The sequence below is a fragment of the Entelurus aequoreus genome, linkage group LG07, assembly GCF_033978785.1.
Source record: "Entelurus aequoreus isolate RoL-2023_Sb linkage group LG07, RoL_Eaeq_v1.1, whole genome shotgun sequence".
NCBI classification, from domain to species: domain Eukaryota; kingdom Metazoa; phylum Chordata; class Actinopteri; order Syngnathiformes; family Syngnathidae; genus Entelurus; species Entelurus aequoreus.
In genome coordinates, this window is record NC_084737.1 from 64,368,610 (window position 1) to 64,390,525 (window position 21,916).

At 38.9% G+C, this 21,916-nt stretch overlaps 1 protein-coding gene across 1 annotated transcript in view; it reads right to left on the reverse strand.

The window, feature by feature from the left end:
- Positions 1-20,258: 20,258 nt before the first annotated feature.
- The window catches only part of ccnq (cyclin Q), a 15,665-nt gene continuing 14,007 nt past the window's right edge, over positions 20,259-21,916 (reverse strand). Inside the window, exon 5 of the mRNA XM_062054209.1 lies at positions 20,259-21,916. This exon is cut by the window's right edge and continues 240 nt beyond it. The gene's annotated coding sequence lies outside the window, so the exon portion shown is untranslated.

Below are 21,916 nucleotides of genomic sequence, written 5' to 3' on the forward strand. Positions count from 1 at the left end.
CATGTATGGCGATATTGAACGAGACACTGCCAAAGCTTATTATGCAGCGAGGAGAAAGAGGACACATGTATTTATAGATGAAACTTATAATAGATATCCTCTCCTCGGGACCGCACAGACACACACACACGTCTTGATGAAAAGCTTTGTTGATGATTTGATCTTCCCCTTCTCTTATCTTTAGCTGCTCCACATCATCATCATCATCCCATGAGCGGCGGACTAAAACATCTGACATACTTTCTTTCCCGGTTAGCATTCATCACTTTCAATACTTCTTTAAATAAGTACAAAACAACGTTCCTTCAACAAGGAGGTAAAGGTGAGGTTGACTGTGAACTGCACGTGATGGTGCAGTCACTTGAAGAACATTCTTGATGGTACCAGCATACATCACTTTATCATTTTACAGTTGTTGGACCTTCATTTGTGTTTATCTTTTATTTCACCTGATAGCTGTTTTACTTCCTTTTTTCAGTACAAACAGCTACTTGTTTGACATTTTTTCACTATTTGTATTAGTCGTGTACTGTATACCGGTACTAATAAAGTAACAATGAATTCAAAAAGGTACTACACTGCCTTTGAAAAATACCACTCCTTTTTTTTTGCGGACATGATGGGGCGCCAAGGTGACGTCTCGGGTAATATGAGCCAAGGAGCATGTGAGTCAACACACACACAAGCAGAAACAGTGTGGAGGCAGAAGAGGGAGAATGAACGTATTTTGGCTTTAAAACTAACGATAAATTACAGTGTCTGTTAGTCCGGGTGAGGAGTTCAGTTTAGTTCAGTTCGGTTTCAGTTTATTTCGAACATGCATACGATACAATGTAATGCATCACATATTTCCAGTTGTTTCATTACAGCACGTCCGAAAAGGAGTAGGAAAAAGCTGAGCTTATTTAATTCTCTGTAGCAGAACAGTGAATAAATAAATAATAAATGAATAATATACCATAGTAAGTAAACAAATATTAAATACATGAATAATCTTTATCTAGAAAGAAAAAAAGAAAAATAAAAAAAGGGTTCAAGATGTTTATCATAATTATTGTTCAGTTAAGTTAGAACTAACCATCGCAAGGCTTGAAAATTCCTGCACACACAGCATTTCTCCTAGAATAATACATGACTCACGTAATGTTTTTCTGCAGTGACTGTGCCATAGGTGAACATGCATTCTACTGAGGTGGCAAATCGGAACGCGTTCAGTTTATCGCAGCACCAAGCAAACAATCTGAAGATTCCCATCATATCAATTCCTAGATATGGTCGAAATAACTTAAGGCGCACTACACGAAATAAACGTAATGTTATTAATATCAGTACTATGGATACCGTTAACAAATTTCCTCAAAACAGCCCACTACCTATAGTATGGGCTTTTTAAACATCAGATCATTGTCTCCCAAAACGTTATTAGTTAATGAGGTCATTAGAAACACTAATCTTAACATCATTGGTCTCAGCGAAACTGAGATGAATTTTTCCCGCTTAACGAGGCATCTCCTCCTAACTATACGAGTGCACAAATTGCCGTCCCCTTAAAAAGGGTGGAGGGGTCGCAATATTATCCAATGAAAACCTTAACCTTACCCCTAACTTAAATAATACATATAAATCATTTGAGGTGCTTACTGTGAAGTCTGTCGCACCGCTGCCTCTCTATCTAGCTGTAATCTATCGCCCCCCTGGGCCCTATTCTGACTTTATCAGTGAATTTTCAGAGTTTGCCACTGACCTAGTGACGCACACAGATAATATAATCATAAAGGGGGATTTTAATATCCATATAAATACCGCATCAGACCCTCTGTGCGTGGCGCTCCAGACTATAATTGATAGCTGTGGTCTTACACAAATAATAAATTAACCCATGCATCGCAACGGTAATACGATAGATCTAGTGCTTGTCCGGGGTGTCACCACCTCCAAAGTTATGATACTTCCGTACACTAAAGTAATGTCTGATCATTACCTTATAAAATTTGAAGTTCTGACTCATTGTCAACAAACTACTAATAACCACTGCTTAGCAGCCGCAACATTTGCTGTCACAACAATGACTCTTGCTGGCCTTCGGTAATGGCGCCATTCCCAAATTATGTGGGCTCTATCGATAACCTCACTAACAACTTTAAAGGCCTACTGAAATGAAATTTTCTTATTTAAACGGGGATAGCAGATCCATTCTATGTATCATACTTGATAATTTTGCGATATTGCCATATTTTTGCTGAAAGGATTTAGTAGAGAACATCGACGATAAAGTTTGCAACTTTTGGTCGCTGATAAAAAAGCCTTGCCTGTACCGGAAGTAGCGTGACGTCACAGGTTGAAGGGCTCCTCACATTTGCACATTGTTTACACCAGCAGCGAGATGGATTCGGACCGAGAAAGCGACGATTACCCCATTAATTTGAGCGAGGATGAAAGATTCGTGGATGAGGAAAGTGAGAGTGAAGGATTAGAGTGCAGTGCAGGACGTATCTTTTTTCGCTCTGACCGTAACTTAGGTAAAAGGGCTCATTGGATTCCACACTTTCTCCTTTTTCTATTGTGGATCACGGATTTGTTTTTTAAACCACCTCGGATACTATATCCTCTTGAAAATGAGAGCCGAGAACGCGAAATGGACATTCACAGTGACTTTTATCTCCATGACAATACATCGGCTAAGCACTTTAGCTACGGAGCTAACGTGATAGCATTGTGCTTAAATGCAGATAGAAACAGAAGAAATAAGCCCCTGACTGGAAGGATAGACAGAAGATCAACAATACTACCAAACCCTGGACCTGTAACCACACGGTTAATGCTGTGCCGCCTGGCGAAGTCTAGCAATGCTGTTGCTAACGACGCCATTGAAGCTAACTTAGCTACGAGACCTCGACAGAGCTATGCTAAAAACATTAGCTCTCCACCTACGCCAGCCCTCATCTGCTCATCAACACCCGTGCTCACCTGCGTTCCAGCGATCGACGGCGCGACGAAAGACTTCACCCGATCATCGATGCGGTCGGCTGCTAGCGTCGGATAGCGCGTCTGCTATCCAACTCAAAGTCCTCCTGGTTGTGTTGCTGCAGCCGGCCGCTAATACACCGATCCCACCTACAGCTTTCTTCTTTGCAGTCTCCATTGTTCATTAAACAAATTGCAAAAGATTCACCAACACAGATGTCCAGAATACTGTGGAATTTTTCGATGAAAACAGAGCTGTTTGTATTGGGACACAATGGTGTCCCAATACTTCCGTTCACTCCGTGACGTCACGCGCAAACGTCATCATACAGAGACGTTTTCAACCGGATATTTCCCGGGAAATATAAAAATGCACTTTATAAGTTAACCCGGCCGTATTGGCATGTGTTGCAATGTTAAGATTTCATCATTGATATATAAACTATCAGACTGCGTGGTCGGTAGTAGTGGGTTTCAGTAGGCCTTTAACGATGCCCTGCGCGACACCATTGCTAGTATAGCACTGCGAAAGCTACAAAAGGCCCCTAAAAGGCGTAACCCCTGGTTTACAGAAGAAACCAGAACTCTTAAACTATCATGTCGAAAGCTGGAACGCAAATGGCGTGCGACTAAACTTGAGGTTTTCCATCAAGCATGGAGTGATAGTTTAATAACTTACAAAAGCATGCTTACCTTAGCTAAAACTAATTACTATATGCCAATCTCATCCGCCTCAATAAAAACAATCCTAAATATTTCTTCAGTATAGTAGTATCGCTAACTCAACAAGGGACTCCCCCCAGTAGCTCCACCCACTCGGCTGATGAATTTATTTAATAAGAAAATTCAACTCATTAGAAAGGAGATTAAAGATAACGCGTCCCAGCCCCAACTGGATTCTGTCAACGCAGATACGAAAGTATATGCGACGGATATTGTCTTCCAAAATAATCTCTCTCTTTTTGAAGAAATAACATTAGAGGAACTCCTACGACTTGTAAATGGGACAAAACAAACAACATATTTACTTGACCCACTTCCTGGGAAACTTATCAAAGAGCTGTTTGTAATTTTAGGACCATCAGTGCTAAATATTATTAACTTATCACTTTCCTCTGGCACTGTTCCCCTAGCATTCAAAAAAGCGGTTATTCATCCTCTGCTCAAAAGACCTAACCTCGACTCTGACCCCCTTCCCTTTATCTCGAAAATCCTTAAAACAATTGTTGCACAGCAGCTAGATGAACACTTAGCGTCTAACAATGTTTGTGAACCCTTTCAGCCCATTTTCAGGGCAAATAACTCTATGGAAACAGCCCTCGCAAATATGACTAAATATTGCTAACTATGGATATTGATGCGTCATCCATGTTGCTGCTACTTGATCTTAGCTCTTCTTTGGATACCGTCAATCATAACATTTTATTAGAACGTATCAACCCACCACGTATTGGTATGTCAGACTTAGCCTTTTCTTGCTTTAACTCTTATCTTAATGACAGGATGCAGTGCGTCTCCCATAACAATGTGACCTCGGAGTATGTTTAGGTAACGTGCGGAGTTCCACAGGGTTCGCTTCTTGGCCCCGCACTCTTCAGCACCTACATGCTGCCGCTAGGTGACATCATACGCAAATACGGTGTTAGCTCACCAACATTGATAATGCATGTTGATGTATGTATACTTTCGACCCAGCAGATTTGGTCACATTTTCAGTAGACCCATAATAAATTCATAAAAGAACAAAACTTCATGAATGTTTTTTGTGAAAAACAAGTATGTGCTCCAATCACTGTATCACAAAAAAATAAGAGTTGTAGAAATTATTGGAAACTCAAGACAGCCATGACATTATGTCCTTCACAAGTGTATGTAAACTTTTGACCACGACTGTAGATACCTATACTGTATAAACCTTTATATACCTAGATACATATATACCTATATATCCTCTGGCTCCGCCCATGCAGACGACATCGTCTTCCTCGTCCTGGCTCCACCCATGCCGACAACATCGTATTCCTCGTCTCTGGCTCTGCCCACACAGACGACATCGTCTTCCTCGTCTCTGGCTCCGCCCACGCCAATGACATCAGCTTCCTCATCTCTGGCGGGCCGTCCCACTGCGTCGCCAGCTTCCTCGTCTGTGGCAGGCTGTTTCACAGCGTTGCCAGCTTCCTCGTCTCCGCCGGGTCGTCCCACTGCGTCGCCAGCTTCCTCGTCTGTGGCAGGCCGTTTCACAGCGTCTCCAGCTTCCTTGTCTGCGGCGGGCCGTCCCACGGCATCTCCAGCTTCCTCGTCTCCGACGGGCCGTCCCACAGCATCGCCAACGTCTCCAGCATCCTCGCCTCCGCGACCTCCAGCTGGCCTGACACACGGCCTGTCATCAAGCGCCCGCACGTGGCCCTCTCGTCGGCCACGAGAGGGCCGACGAGACGCGTTGGCCCCCGGACCGCACTTTGGACACCCCAGGTCTTGGTAACACTTATTTATAATGAAAAATTATATCTATCTGCGATTAATTTTGAGTTAACTATGAATAAACTGCAATTACTCGAAATTAAATATTTCAATGGTTTGACAGACATGTACTTTGTAAAGCTAGTTTCAACCAAAATTAAGTCAATTATTTTTTAGTGCATGAGTGTGTATGTGGGGCAGACACCCTTCAGGAGTCTAATATTAATAATAATAAATACGTAATATTAAAGGCAAAATTAGGGGTGTCCAAACTATCGCTCACGGGCCATGTGTTTCAATTTGGCCCAAAAGACGTCATGAGTTTTAATAAGGTATCTTACCCACATGGAGATTGCATTCATTTTAATATTCTTACATTTTTGACGTTGCCATTATGTCATCAGCTGGTAGACACCACAAGTTATTCAGGTCAATGACCTCTAATTATGCACTGACTGAATGAGTGTGCAGCATTTACTTATATGGCCCAATGCAAACAACCTTCCACAGACAGGGTGCAAAAAAACCAAAACAACACAAAATGTCAACACACATGGTCACCAGTGTTGGGTTAGTTACTGAAAACCAGTAACTAGTTACAGTTACTAGTTACTTTATTTTAAAAGTAACTCAGTTACTAACTCAGTTACTTACACCAAAAAGTAATGCGTTACTGGGAAAAGTAACTAGTTACTTTTTCTTCTTTTCTTTTTTTTAAAGCTCCCATTAATGCCCTTTTAGCCTTCATTTCAGTACTGTTATTGCACTGGAGAATAATACAATCTGTTGATCAACTTGACATGCATTTGCATCACTGAACTCTGCTAAACAATGTGGTCTACATACAACACACAAAGACAAAGATATGTTTCAAAGGGCCAATTTATTTCAGCCCAGAACAAATTGACAAAACTATTTTAAATAGCTGCAACAAAACACACATAAGTAACAAACAGCATAATAACACTAACACTAACACTAACCACGTTAAACCCAGATTCCGAACTAACAAAGGTCTTAACTCATTCTCTTTCTATGCCACATCAATATGGAATGCACTCCCAACAGGTGTAAAAGAAAGGGCATCTCTCTCCTCCTTCAAAACCGCACTAAAAGAACACCTCCAGGCAACTTCAACCCTAAACTAACACCCTCCCTTCCTCATCATACTTCTTCGGATTGTAAATAATCAAATGTAAACAATCAAATGTAGACACTTTTTCTTATAATTTCTGATCTCTCTCTCTGTGTCCACTACTTGCTGTACATATCCTACCAAGTCAGACCTACACTGTTTCAATGTCCATTTCTCAGATGATGCAATTGTTGATGACTGAAGTGTTGATACTGCCCCCCCCCCCCCCCATTTACTTCCGTGGTCATGTTTCCTCTTACGTCATTGACAGCGATCGATAGCACTTCGGCTTTGACTGCCCGTCGCTGGAAGGATACTTCGTCTTTGACAGCTGCTGGAATCTGAAGAAATCAATTATTGTTTTTTTTTTGTACAGGCGCGAAACAGGACAGTCGCGTGCCGGTTAAGGACCCCCGGCAACTTTGTGACTTTATTGGACGCAGCCCCGGAAGTAAATGGGGGGGGGGGCAAGAAATTTGGCGTGACAAACTTAACCCCCCCTCCATATCCCACACCCCAGATTGTAAATAATGTAAATAATTCAATGTATGTACTCTGATGATTATCTTGTGTGATGACTGTATTATGAAAATAGTATATATCTGTATCATGAATCAATTTAAGTGGACCCCGACTTAAACAAGTTGAAAAACTTATTCGGGTGTTACCATTTAGTGGTCAATTGTACGGAATATGTACTGTACTGTGCAATCTACTAATAAAAGTTTCAATCAATCAATCAATAGCTGTAAACCTGGCTTCACCTAAGGAATTCACACGTGACATACACAAAGCCTAACCAGGCAGATTTGAATTTCAGTACCTCTCCCCGGGACAACCATTCTCCCCAATTTCTCCCCATTTCCAGCCGGACTTAAGGCACGCCCCCTCCAGGTCCGTGCAGACCTGAGTGAGGACAGCCTGTCGTCACGTCCGCATGGCCAACCAAAAAGTAACCACAGAACAATATGTTCTGTGGTTACTTTTTGATTGGCCAATGGTTTACGTTGTATTGCGCACAACCCTCCCCTCCCCTTCCCACCCACACCCAGACACACACAGAGCGCAGAGGAAGAATCAGAAGCACGTCACTGCAGCGCTGCAATAAAACACACTCAGATCCTCTGTTTCTAGCCGATACTACATAAAAAATAACGTAAAATAACGCAGTAACGCATCATGTAGTAACGGTAACTGAGTTACTGAATATTAAAAACAACACGTTAGATTACTAGTTACCGCCGAAACTAACGGCGTTACATTAACGCGTTACTTTGTAAGGCGTTAGTCCCAACACTGATGGTCACACAATACAACCTCCTCACTGAACTTTGTGGACATTATAAAAAAAGGTCCACTGACCATAAAAAAATCCAAATTACACCCATTTAAATCCATTACAAAGCATGATGGGAAAAACGCAAAACACTCTCCACACTTATCCATGTTTGGCGCATTTTATCTGCTTTATATTTCTGAGTGTTTACAAACCTTGAAAGGCCTACTGAAATTAATTTTTTGTATTTAAACGGGGATAGCAGATCCATTCTATGTGTCATACTTGATCATTTCGCGATATTGCCATATTTTTGCTGAAAGGATTTAGTATAGAACAACGACGATAAAGTTGCAACTTTTGGTCGCTGATAAAAAAAGCCTTGCCTGTACCGGTAGTATCGTGACGTCAACAGTTGAAAGGCTTCTCACATTTCCCCATTGTTTTCAATGCAGCTAGAGCGATTCGGACCGAGAAAGCGACGATTACCCCATTAATTTGAGCGAGGATGAAAGATTCGTGGATGAGGAACGTTAGAGTGAAGGACTAGAATGCAATGCAAGACATATCTTTTTTCGCTCTGACCGTAACTTAAGTACAAGCTGGCTCATTGGATTCCACACTCTCTCCTTTTTCTATTGTGGATCACGGATTTGTATTTTAAACCACCTCGGATACTATATCCTCTTGAAAATGAGAGTCGAGAACGCGAAATGGACATTCACAGTGACTTTTATCTCCACGACAATACATCGGCGAAACACTTTAGCTACGGAGCTAACGTGATAGCATCGTGCTTAACTGCATATAGAAACAAAAGAAATAAACCCCTGACTGGAAGGATAGATAGAAAATCAACAATACTATTAAACCATGGACATGTAAATACACGGTTAATACTTTCCAGCCTGGCGAAGGTTAACAATGCTGTTGCTAACGACGCTATTGAAGCTAACTTAGCAACCGGACCTCACAGAGCTATGCTAAAAACATTAGCTATCCACCTACGCCATCCAGCCCTCATCTGCTCATCAACACCCGTGCTCACCTGCGTTCCAGCCATCGACGGTGCGACGAAGGACTTCACCCGATCACAGATGCGGTCGGCAAGACGGAGGAAGTTAAGGTGAGTTCGGCGGCTAGCGTGTCTGCTATCCATCTCTGTCCTCCTGGTTGTGTTGCTGTAGTCCGCCGCTAATACACCGATCCGACCTACAACTTTCTTCTTTGCAGTCTCCATTGTTCATTAAACAAATTGCAAAAGATTCACCAACACAGATGTCCAGAATACTGTGGAATTTTGAGATGAAAACAGAGTTTTTTGTATAGGATTCAACGTTTTCCGCATACTTCCCGCTTCAACGATTGACGTCACGCGCATACGTAATCATATATAGACATTTTCAACCGGAAGTTTAGCGGGAAATTTAAAATTGCACTTTATAAGTTAACCCGGCAGTATTGGCATGTGTTGCAATGTTAAGATTTCATCATTGATATATAAACTATCAGACTATCAGTGGGTTTCAGTAGGCCTTTAAAGGCCTACTGAAACCCACTACTACCGACCACGCAGTCTGATAGTTTATACATCAATGATGAAATCTTAACATTGCAACACAAGCCAATACGGCCGGGTTAACTTATAAAGTGCAATTTTAAAATTCCCAGCAAACTTCCGGCTGAAAACGTTTCGATATGATGACGTTTGCGCGTGACGTCAACAGTGGAAGCGGAAGTATTCGGAGCCTATTGAATCCAATACAAAAAGCTCTGTTTTCATTTCAAAATGCCACCGTATTCTGGACATCTGTGTTGGTGAATCTTTTGCAATTTGTTTAATGAACAATGAAGACTGCAAAGAAGAAAGTTGTAGGTGGGATCGGTGTATTAGCGGTTGGCTGTAGCAACACAACCAGGAGGACTTACTTGGATAGCAGACACGCTAGCCGACGCTAGCCGCCAAACGCACGGATGATCAGGTGAAGTCCTTCCTCCTTCCGTCGATCGCTGGAACGCAGGTGAGCATGGGTGTTGATGAGCAGATGAGGGCTGGCTGGCGTAGGTGGATAGCTAATGTTTTTATCATAGCTCTGTGAGGTCCCGTTGCTAAGTTAGCTTCAATGGCGTCGTTAGCAACAGCATTGTTATTCTTCGCCAAGCTGGAAAGCATTAACCGTGTAGTTACATGTCCAGAGTTTGGTAGTATTGTTGATCTTCTGCCTATCCTTCCAGTCAGGGACTTATTTGTTTTGTTTCTATATGCAGTAAAGCTCGATGCTATCACGTTAGCTCAGTAGCTAAAGTGCGTCACCGATGTATTGTCGTGGAGATAAAAGTCACTGTGAATGTCCATTTCCCGTGCTCGACTCTCATTTTCAAGAGGATATAGTATCCGAGGTGGTTTAAAATACAAATCCGTGATCCACAATAGAAAAAGGAGAGAGTGTGGATTCCAATGAGCCAGCTTGTACCTAAGTTACGGTCAGAGCGAAAAAAGATACGTTCTGCACTGCACGCTAGTCCTTCACTTTCACGTTCCTCATCCACGAATCTTTCATCCTCGCTCAAATTAATGGGGTAATCGTCGCTTTCTCGGTCCGAATCTCTCTCGCTGCTGGTGTAAACAATAGGAAAATATGAGCAGTCCTTCCCCCGGTGTCGTCACGCTACTTCCGGTAGGGCAAGGCTTTTTTTTATCAGAGACCAAAAGTTGCGAACTTTATCGTCGTTGTTCTATACTAGATCCTTTCAGCAAAAATATGGCAATATCGCGAAATGATCAAGTATGACATACGTATAGAATGGATCTGCTATCCCCTTTTAAATAAAATAAAAAATCATTTCAGTAGGCCTTTAAGAAGGTCGTCACGGAAGTAAACATAGGAGTCCAACTTTCACATACTCTTATGACTTTCGGCACTTCACCAAATTTTCTTAGCCCAACACGGCCCCCAAGTCAAAAAGTTTGGACACGCCAGGTCTAGAGTATATCAATGATGAAAAAACATATCTATCTGTGATTAATCGCGATCAAACATTTTAATCGTTCGACAGCTCTACTTTTGACATGTGTTTTAAAAAGCGAGTTTGACCAAATTAGGTCGATAATAATTTTGACTGAGTGTGGATGTGGGGCGGAGACCCTAATATTAATAGTAATAATAATCAGTAAGGAATATTAAAGACAAAATGGATCTGTTTGTTTGGAATGCTGCTGAGACTGCAGCCCTGATCCAATATTAACATGCCAAAGTGTCATTTCCAGGCAGCACACACACATCATGCATGCTCGCCCTGCAGTAGACTGCTGATGTGTCAGCATCCACCGCGTCTGCTGACGCTTCATACCCAGACTCAAACCTTCCCCGTCTCCAACGTCCTCCTCCACTCTTTCTCCAAAGCCCGGACATCCATCTCGCGCTTTCCCTACTCCTTCCCATCTGATGGTTAATTCATGGAGTCTGGCTGAACACGCTTCCTCTCCATTATTAATATAACATTAGGGAGACAAAAGGGAGGAGGAGAGAGGAAGACCAGGCCGGAAACGAGGAGATGGGCTGGCTGGGAAGACAAGGAATATGGAGAAGGACGAAGAGAGAGAAGAGCATCTGGAACAGCAAGGCCAGACATCCTCGGCGGTTGGAGAGTGACGGATGGGGAGGTAGGGAGCGTGTCGGCGAGAAGAAGAGTTGCGAGTGGCACGTGATGCCAGCGCCATGCACGCAATGTCTGCTGTCCCAGGAAGACGGCAACAAGGCATGAGGAGCTCAGAGGGAAGAGAGACACATCTCTTCTCATGTGGGGATCATTTTTACAAGAAAAACGCAAAAAAAGATGTAAACTTTGAGGCAACTTGGCTCAAATGCTCTTCTGAAACATGTTTTTTTTTCAAATGTTTCACAAAATGTTCAATTTAAAGGCCTACTGAAACCCACTACTACCGACCACGCAGTCTGATAGTTTATATATCAATGATGAAATCTTAACATTGCAACACATGCCAATACGGCTGGGTTAACTTATAAAGTTCAATTTTAAATTTCCTGGGAAACTTCCGGTTGAAAACGTCTATGTATGATGACATTTGCGCGTGACTTCAATGGTTGAAGCGGAAGTATTCAGACACATTGTATCCCAATATAAACAGCTCTGTTTTCATCGCAAAATTCCACAGTATTCTGGACATCTGTGTTGGTGAATCTTTTGCAATTTGTTTAATGAACAATGGAGACTGCAAAGAAGAAAGCTGTAGGTGGGATCGGTGTATTAGCGGCCGGCTGCAGCAACACAACCAGGAGGACTTTGAGTTGGATAGCAGACGCGCTATCCGACGCTAGCCGCCGACCGCATCGATGATCGGGTGAAGTCCTTCGTCGCGCCGTCGATCGCTGGAACGCAGGTGAGCACGGGTGTTGATGAGCAGATGAGGGCTGGCGTAGGTGGAGCGCTAATGTTTTTATCATAGCTCTGACGAGGTCCCGTAGCTAAGTTAGCTTCAATGGCGTCGTTAGCAACAGCATTGCTAGGCTTCGACAGGCGGCACAGCATTAACCGTGTGGTTACAGGTCCAGTGTTTGGTTCGGTGTCTCCTGATAGTAGTATTGTTCATCTTCTGTCTATCCTTCCAGTCAGGGGCTTATTTCTTTTGTTTCTATCTGCATTTAACCACGATGCTATCACGTTAGCTCCGTAGCTAAAGTGCTTGTCGTGGAGATAAAAGTCACTGTGAATGTCCATTTCGCATTCTCGACTCTCATTTTCAAGAGGATATAGTATCCGAGGTGGTTTAAAATACAAATCCGTGATCCACAATAGAAAAAGGAGAAAGTGTGGAATCCAATGAGCCCTTTTACCTAAGTTACGGTCAGAGCGAAAAAAGATATGTCCTGCATTGCACTCTAGTCCTTCACTCTAACGTTCCTCATCCACGAATCTTTCATCCTCGCTCAAATTAATGGGGAAATCGTCGCTTTCTCAGTCCGAATCGCTCTCGCTGCTGGTGTAAACAAAGGGGAAATGTGAGGAGCCCTTCAACCTGCGTCGTCACGCTACTTCTGGTACAGGCAAGGCTTTTTTTATCAGCGACCAAAAGTTGCTAACTTTATCGTCGATGTTCTCTACTAAATCCTTTCAGCAAAAATATGGCATTATCACCGAAATTATTAAGTATGACACATAGAATGGATTGTTTTATTAATGTGCGTCCTTGCGTTACCTGTGTGCATCCGGAAAGTGATCACAGTGCTTTTTCCACAATTTTGTCCTCAAAACTATACACACAATACCCAACAAGGACACTGTAAAAAGCATTTGTATTTATTTTTTGCAAATGTATTAAAAATAAATAACATGTACATCAAGTACACAAGTATTCATTTACAACCTCAAGTATTTTTGAACACAATGCCACAAGCTTGGCACACATATCTTTGGACACTTTCAACCATTCCTCTTTGCAGAACCTCTCAAGCTCCATCAGGCGTTGGTTTTCATCCAGATATTTCTGTACATTCAACATTCCCTCTATCCCGACTAGTCTCCCAGTTCCTGCCGCTGAAAACCATCCCCACAGCATGATGTTACCACCACCATGCTTCACTGTAGGGATGGTATTGGCCTGGTGATGAGTGGTGCCTGGTTTCCTCCAAACATGACGGCAGGCATTCACACCAAAGACTTCAATCTTTGTCTCATCAGACCACATTTAGTTTCTCATGGTCTGAAAGTCTTTTAAGTGCATTTTTTTTTACTAAGAAATTACCTCCGTCTGGCCACTCTACCATACAGGCCTGATTGGTGGATTGTCCTTCTGGAAGGTTCTCCTCTCCCCACAGAGGAATGCTGTAGCTCTGAAGAGTGACCATGGTCTTGGTCACCTCCCTGACTAGACTAAGATGAATGCAGCAATGTGCAGAGACATCCTGGATGAAAACCAACACTTCTCAACTAACCTGATGGAGCTTGAGAGGTGCTGCAAAGAGGAATGGTTGAAACTGCCCAAAGATGGGTGTGCCAGGCTTGTGGCATCGTGTTCAAAAAGACTTAATTTTAATACATTCGCAAAAAAAATAAAAAATCATTTTCACATTGTCATTATGGGGTATTGTGTGTAGAATTTTGAGAACAAAACTTAATTAATTCCATCTAGAAATAAGGTTGTAACATAACAAAATCTGGAGAAAAAAAATTCCGGATGCACTGTGTATTATTCATATTTATTAATAATTTAGTTGAAAATTATTTTTTTTAGCACTGTGTTTTCATCAGTTTTTATTAGTCTCTTTGTTTGGTTTCACATTATTTCAAGGTTTATCCTGTGTAACTGTAACTAGGTTGAATAAGAGTAAAATTATTTTTTAAGTGTTAATATTTGAGGGGGCCCCGGGCCACTCTATAGTGGAGAAGTTGGGCCCTGAGGTCCAAAAGGTTTAGAACCCCTTCTCTGGGAGGTAAACCTTAAGATTTTAAGTGTTGAAAATACCAAATAATAGTTTATGAGCAGGCCCAACTTTTCCACTACAGAGGAGCTTGGGGCCCACTCAATTATTAACACTAAATTAGTAATATTACTCTTAATTTTGATCATATTCAATAATTACAGTGGTAAAATTAATTTAAAAAATAAATATAACTAAATTGATTAAATACAAATAAAATAAAATAAGTAGTGGGGGGGAAATTATACTAATAAAATAAAAATAAATAATTCACAACAAACTGTAATAATAAATCATTTGTAATATTTATATTTATTAAATAAACTGTCAATAAAATTAAAGTGCAAATGAAAATACAGCTTCACCAATTAAGTAATTTTTTTCCGCTTACATTTCTCTATAACTTCTTCTGTTTGATATTGTCATTACTGCCACAAGTGTTGAAAAAGTGTGTTACAACTGAGCACCGCAGGGGCCCATACGGACAACAGCTGAGAAACAGATACATTTTGGCGCTGGAAACCCAACAATAGGTGGTTAAGAAAAGCTGCTATATAGGAGGTTAAACATACCCCCAAAGCTAAGGTGTCCCAATTAAAAAAAACCCACACAAAGAAGGAAACGACCCCAGCCAGCTTGTCAGTGTTGCCCACAGGGGGCGCTCCACTCCTCCCCAACATGAGAGCAGCAGAGTATCCTCAAGTAACCTGCATGCTGACTTCATCCTCACACTCCACTGATGTGACTGGAGGAGTGTGAGGAGGGGTGGGGGGAGAGACACACACTGCAGGCTGTGCCCTGGAGCGCACAGCATTGTGTACAAATGCATTTCATCTTTGCCAGGGAACGTGACTACTTTGTTTATCACCAGAAGAAGACTCAAATTCACGCCAAGACACTGATTTCTACAATCGAGTCTGTTGCTGGGTTAAGATGTTAACTTAATCTATTTAATGATACCACCTTAACATTTGACAACCAAACAATTATACACTTATTTAATAATACCACCTTAACATTTGACAACCAAACAATTATTCACCTATTTAATAATACCACCTTAACATTTGACAACCAAACAAATATACACCTATTTAATAATACCACCTCAACATTTGACAATAAAACAATTATTCACCTATTTAATAATACCACCTTAACATTTGACAACCACACAATTATACACTTATTTAATAATACCACCTTAACATTTGACAACCAAACAATTATACACTTATTTAATAATACCACCTTAACATTTGATAACCAAACAAATATACACCTATTTAATAATACCACCTTAACATTTGACAACCAAACAATTATACACTTATTTAATAATGCCACCTTAACATTTGACAACAAAACAATTACACACTTATTTAATAATACCACCTTAACATTTGACAACCAAACAATTACACACCTATTTAATAATACCATCTTAACATTTGACAACCAAATGAATATACACCTATTTAATAATACCACCTTAACATTTGACAACAAAACAATTACACTTACACTTATTTAATATTACCACACTTATTTAATAATACCACCTTAACATTTGACAACCAATTATACACCTATTTAATAATACCACCTTAAGATTTGACAAAACAATTATACACTTATTTAATAATACCACCAAACAAATATACACCTATTTAATAATACCACCTTAACATTTGACAATAAAACAATTATTCACCTATTTAATAATACCTTAACATTTGACAATGAAACAATTATTCACCTATTTAATAATACCACCTTAACATTTGACAACCAAACAATTATACACTTATTTAATAATGCCACCTTAACATTTGACAACAAAACAATTACACACTTATTTAATAATACCACCTTAACATTTAACAACCAAACAATTATACACCTATTTAATAATACCACCTTAACATTTGACAACAAAACAATTACACACTTATTTAATAATACCACCTTATCATTTGACAATGAAACAATTATTCACCTATTTAATAATACCACCTTAACATTTGACAACCAAACAATTATACACTTATTTAATAATACCACCTTAACATTTGACAATGAAACAATTACACACTTATTTAATAATACCAACTTAACATTTGACAACAAAACAATTATACACCTATTTAATAATACCACCTTAAGATTTCACAAAACAATTACACACTTATTTAATAATACCACCAAACAACCAAACAAATATACACCTATTTAATAATACCACCTTAACATTTGACAATAAAACAATTATTCACCTATTTAATAATACTACCTTAACATTTGACAACAAAACAATTATTCACCTATTTATAATACCATCTTAACATTTGACAACCAAACTATTATACACTTATTTAATAATTCCACCTTACCATTTGACAACAAAACAATTATACACTTATTTAATAATACCACCTTAACATTTGACAATGAAACAATTACACACTTATTTAATAATACCACCTTAACATTTGACAACAAAACAATTATACACCTATTTAATAATACCGCCTTAAGATTTGACAAAACAATTATACACTTATTTAATAATACCACCAAACAAATATACACCTATTTAATTATACCACCTTAACATTTGATAATAAAACAATTATTCACCTATTTAATAATACTACCTTAACATTTGACAACAAAACAATTATTCACCTATTTAATAATACCACCTTAACATTTGACAACCAAACTATTATACACTTATTTAATAATTCCACCTTAACATTTGACAACAAAACAATTATTTACCTATTTAATAATACCACCTTAACATTTGACAACCAAACAATTATACTTATTTAATAATTCCACCTTAACATTTGACAACCACACAATTATACACTTATTTAATAATACCACCTTAACATTTGACAACCAAACAATTACACACCTATTTAATAATACCATCTTAACATTTGACAACCAAATGAATATACACCTATTTAATAATACCACCTTAACATTTGACAACAAAACAATTACACTTACACTTATTTAATATTACCACACTTATTTAATAATACCACCTTAACATTTGACAACCAATTATACACCTATTTAATAATACCACCTTAAGATTTGACAAAACAATTATACACTTATTTAATAATACCACCAAACAAATATACACCTATTTAATAATACCACCTTAACATTTGACAATAAAACAATTATTCACCTATTTAATAATACCTTAACATTTGACAATGAAACAATTATTCACCTATTTAATAATACCACCTTAACATTTGACAACCAAACAATTATACACTTATTTAATAATGCCACCTTAACATTTGACAACAAAACAATTACACACTTATTTAATAATACCACCTTAACATTTAACAACCAAACAATTATACACCTATTTAATAATACCACCTTAACATTTGACAACAAAACAATTACACACTTATTTAATAATACCACCTTATCATTTGACAATGAAACAATTATTCACCTATTTAATAATACCACCTTAACATTTGACAACCAAACAATTATACACTTATTTAATAATACCACCTTAACATTTGACAATGAAACAATTACACACTTATTTAATAATACCAACTTAACATTTGACAACAAAACAATTATACACCTATTTAATAATACCACCTTAAGATTTCACAAAACAATTACACACTTATTTAATAATACCACCAAACAACCAAACAAATATACACCTATTTAATAATACCACCTTAACATTTGACAATAAAACAATTATTCACCTATTTAATAATACTACCTTAACATTTGACAACAAAACAATTATTCACCTATTTATAATACCATCTTAACATTTGACAACCAAACTATTATACACTTATTTAATAATTCCACCTTACCATTTGACAACAAAACAATTATACACTTATTTAATAATACCACCTTAACATTTGACAATGAAACAATTACACACTTATTTAATAATACCACCTTAACATTTGACAACAAAACAATTATACACCTATTTAATAATACCGCCTTAAGATTTGACAAAACAATTATACACTTATTTAATAATACCACCAAACAAATATACACCTATTTAATTATACCACCTTAACATTTGATAATAAAACAATTATTCACCTATTTAATAATACTACCTTAACATTTGACAACAAAACAATTATTCACCTATTTAATAATACCACCTTAACATTTGACAACCAAACTATTATACACTTATTTAATAATTCCACCTTAACATTTGACAACAAAACAATTATTTACCTATTTAATAATACCACCTTAACATTTGACAACCAAACAATTATACTTATTTAATAATTCCACCTTAACATTTGACAACAAAACAATTATACACTTATTTAATAATACCATCTTAACATTTGACAACAAAACAATTATACACCTATTCCTTTCTGCCTTGATAGCTGAGGGATTATAATCAGAGGAAGTTACGTTTCAAATAAAATATATTTTTCTCCTGCTCCTTATTTTCCATAGAGATCATAGAAAATATAAATTATAGATTGACCGACATGAAACATTTATATTGTGATAGTTTTCAGCCATATCACACAGTTCTAGTTTTCAGCGCAAAAAGTATTTGGGACATATTAGTGTCCTCAATTTAGGAATTAAATCACAGCCTCTAATTTTGAAGGCATCATGGCAGGCACACAAGTACCACGTTACATTATCCCAAAATGGAAATAAATTCATGCTTGTTCTCAAAATTATACACACAATACCCCGTGATGACAATGTGAAAAGCTTTTTTTTCTATTTTTGCAAATGTATTAAACATAGAAATCTCAAAAATAACATGCACAAAAGTATTCACAGCGTTTGCTCCATACTTTTGTCGATCCAATTCCCGCCTCAAGTCTTTTTGATGCCACAAGCTTGGCACATCTATCTTTGGACATTTTCTCTCACTCCTCTTTGCAGCACCTCTCAAGCTCCATCGGGTTGGATGAGGACATTAAATTGCTGCATTCATATTAGTCTAGTCAGGGAGGGGACCAAGAACCCGATGGTCACTCTGTCAGAGCTACAACATTCCTCAGAGAGGAGAACCTTCCAGAAGGACAACCACCAATCTGGCCTGTATGGTAAGAGTGGCCAGACGGAAGCCATTGCTTGTCAAAAGTTTGCCAAAATGCACCCGAAAGACTCTCAGACCACAAGAAACTAAATTCTCTGGTCTGATGAGACAAAGATTGAATTCTTGGGCGTGAATGCCAGGCGTCATGTTTGGAGAGAACCAGGCACCGCTCATCACCGGGCCAATACCATCCCTACAGTGAAGCATGGTGGTGGCAGCATCATGCTGTGGGGATGCTTTTCAGCGGCAGGAACTGGGAGACTAGTCAGGATAGAGGGAAAGATGAATGCAGCAATGTACGGAGACATCCTGGATGAAAACCAACGTTTCTCAACCAACCTGATGGAGCTTGAGAGGTGCTGCAAAGAGGAATGGTTGAAAAACTGACCAAAGATAGGTGTGTCAGGCTTGTGGCATTGTGTTCAAAAAGACTTGAGGCTGTAATTGCTGCCAAAGGTGCATCAACTGTCACAGACTCGCACGGCAGTGGTCATTGTGACCCCAAGATGCAGAAGACAGGAGGATGATGTGCAGGTAAGACAAGTATCTTTATTTATCACACGGGATGTGCAGTAAAACAAAGAACTTGCAGCTAACAAAGTCTGTAACACAAATTAATTCTGGAGTCCCGGCTAGAGGGAGAAGCAGGCATTTACTGCAGTCTGTTAGGCAATTACAACCAGGTGTGCCCAGGCTACCAAACACCGACAGGTGAGGGGAGACAAACAGGATGTAGAGCTAAATTTGGAGCGCCAAACAGGAAACAAATGCAAAAAAATAAAGGAAACATGACACGTGAGACCTGATGGGACAGATTGCAATATATAAATAATTTATGACAAAATGTAATAATACATAATTTTTAATATATATGTTTCTTAAATAAAATGTCAATAAAATTAAGGGGCAAATGAAAATACAGCCGAAATCTGAAAATACAGATTGTCACATCAACAAAGTATTGAGCAAAGGCTGTGAATAATTATGGATTTGCCATTTTTTTGGTTTTTTTAATTCCTAATAATACAAAATACGAATAAAATGTCACAATGCAATGGGGTATTATCTGTAGAATTTTTTTAAACAAAAAGGAATGTATTCCATTTTGGAATAAGGCTGTAATATAACAAAATGTGGGTAAAGTAAAGCGCTGAGAACTGGCATAGAGGAAGTGCTGACATGGTCTCCCCTTGCATGTAAGGGCTGATTCTGGGAGACACCATTTTGGAATTGAGGTGGTTCCCAAGTTTCCTGGGCACCAAACACAAAACTGGTTATGAAAGAAACCACTGAAAGCATTATTGGATGGAGAAAGTTGTTTTAAGGGATTAAGACTATTTGGTCACAGGGAACAAGATGACAAACGGTATGTAGCACCAAGATGTGGTGGTCCGACATCATTAGGATCGGCAAACAGCCCGAGTGTAATCTGGAAAACAAGCTAAGTAATACACTTGAAAGCATCAGTGTCAGGTTCTAACACTGATGACATCTATTAAACAAGACAAGACGCAAAGAATCAAACAGACAGAATTCAATTTGGACTCAATTGAGGAGAGACGCCGGGACACTGTACTCTTGTATTAGTGGACCCCGACTTAAAAAAGTTGAAAAACTTATTCGGGTGTTACCATTTAGTGGTCAATTGTACGGAATATGTACTTCACTGTGCAACCTACTAATAAAAGTCTCAATCAATCAATCAATGTACAATCTCCAGCACGCTCTGGCGAAAGATTGTACTCCTCCTTCTTTAATTGACTTTCTCTGACCACATGACCACAGCTGCTTCCAGAGGGAAGTGGGTCGTAAACAGCGTTACCTTTGGTTACAGATCAGTTCAAAAGAAAATGTCGTAAACACTTCACAGAAAAGGTCGTAAACGATGTCAAAAAGAGGTTCGTAAAACAGTTGAAAAAGGAGGTTCAAAAAGAGGTCGTCTGGAAATTGGGCAGATCCTGCCTTCTCTCCGCTTTGTATAGTCCCTGGGTCAAAACAACATCCTCCTGTTGATTACCATACATGAAAGAAAACAGAAAAGCCTTCATGTTGCTTTCCCCCTTACACAGTGGAGTTTTACGAGCCTTCTTCTTGGTAGGTTTCAAAGACAGCTTTTGTCTTCTTGCCGGGCACTTAATGTAACACAAAGTTTTTGTGATAACTTAAAAACAATTATTCTAACAATCCGATACTTTGATACATTGTTATCAGACTCTTTCAAAGTATAGTCTGAAGAAAATGACTTTATAAAGCAGAGACATAGTTGTGTAACTTTTGCTTTGTCAGAACTAAAACATATCAAGGCATACATAAAGAAAGCAACATGGCTCTCAACAAGTGAAGGATTTTTATTTTTGTTTAACTGGCTAATTCAATCCACAGATCGCATTATCTTTGGAATGAAACACATGGCCAGTTGTTTGCTTGCTGCAAATGATCATGACCAATCAGAGTTTGTGTAGTGGCACAGCCAGTGATCTGCAACCAGGAAGCCGGGGATGAAGAAATGTCTCCCC